General features: G+C 37.0%; 1 pseudogene; it reads left to right on the top strand.

Annotated features, from left to right (window-relative positions):
• Nucleotides 1–269: 269 nt before the first annotated feature.
• Nucleotides 270–370, top strand: LOC132542781 (U6 spliceosomal RNA; annotated as a pseudogene).
• Nucleotides 371–1,476: the final 1,106 nt, after the last annotated feature.

Consider the following 1,476-nt stretch of genomic DNA (forward strand, 5'->3'; position numbering starts at 1 on the left):
GAGCTAATGATGAAAACGATCACGTAGATAACATGTTACCAAGTTGTTATGATAAAGTCGGTGCATTGCTTCTAAAATAGCATTCCTTTCAACAAAATAAATCTATCAAGATTCACAAGACGTGATATTTTAACAGCTTTCAGAATTTTCTTATAAGTAAACAAATCACTTTCTCTGTAAAAAAAAACTTTTTATTTATTTATTGGATAGAGACAGAGAAATCAAGAGAGGAAGGGGAGATAGGGAGAGAGAAAGAGAACATCTAGGGCTTGCTTTGACAGCACATAGACTAAAAGTAGGATGATACAGAGATTAGCATGGCCCCCTGTGCTAGGATGCCATGCTAACTTGTGAAGTGTTGCATATTTTTTATAGATACATATAGACAGTTATAGATATAAAGTAAACCCATATATATGACCTTGGAAGAACTATTGCAATTTCTACTTAAGAGGGTGAGAATACAGAACTCTGGTGTGGAATTACACCCCTATTATCTTCCAGTTCTGTAAATCAACATTAAATCACTAATAAAAAAACAAAAAAGAAGCACTGCTTCACTACTCATGAAGCTTCCCTCTGTGAGTGGGGAGCTCCATAAGCTTGAACCTTGGTCCTGGCACATGGTAACATGTACACTCTATTAGGTACATCACTGCCTGGACTCCACCAAATCACTTTTGAAAAGGTTATTTTATCAGTTCAGTTTTTCTAATTCCCACTTAAGGAAAATCACATCTCTTTAATGTCTAGACATTTGTAAACACCAAATATTTAACCATCAGATTTTTCAAGTTCTCACAAGGAAATGGGATAACCGGAAAACAAGAAATCAGGCATGTATGAAAGTACATGTTCTCCTTTGTACATCTGAGAATGAGGATGTGGTCTCTGTGTCCAAGGTCAAGCATATGTTAAAAGGCCAAATGCCTCTGGTTTTAATTTATAAGTTACACTTCACTAGGGAATCTACTTAGTTTTATTTTTTCTTCTCATCATTGTCTCCTTGATAATAATGCCCAACACAGAATAAATGCTCAATAACAGAAAATAGTATTTGTTCAGTAGTTTTCTAGTATATTGTTGGCTGTGGGCTCCTTGTTCAAATAAAATATTCCTTGGATTTCTAATATGACAGAGATACATAACAGCCTCTCAGATCCATGACACATATGAGTTGGAACTCTATCCCAGGATCCTCAAGATATATACAGAGCATTAGCTAGGGACCCTGAGCTTGTCAAACTATTTTCAAAGATAGAAACAGGCCTGATGTGAGCAAGATTTACTCAGTACCACTCAGTGAAACCTAAAAACTCGTTTTGAGCCATAAGAATCCTTATACCAGTGGGGAAAAGGGCACATTCCACCAAGTGCTTGCATCATTGGTAGGGTGTGTGGATACCCCAGGGCCATCCAGGTGGCCTCAGAGAGGATTGGATATCATTGCTTATCTGATTTCTGGAAGTGCAATTC

Source organism: Erinaceus europaeus, chromosome 1 (genome assembly GCF_950295315.1).
Source record: "Erinaceus europaeus chromosome 1, mEriEur2.1, whole genome shotgun sequence".
In the NCBI taxonomy this organism is placed as follows: domain Eukaryota; kingdom Metazoa; phylum Chordata; class Mammalia; order Eulipotyphla; family Erinaceidae; genus Erinaceus; species Erinaceus europaeus.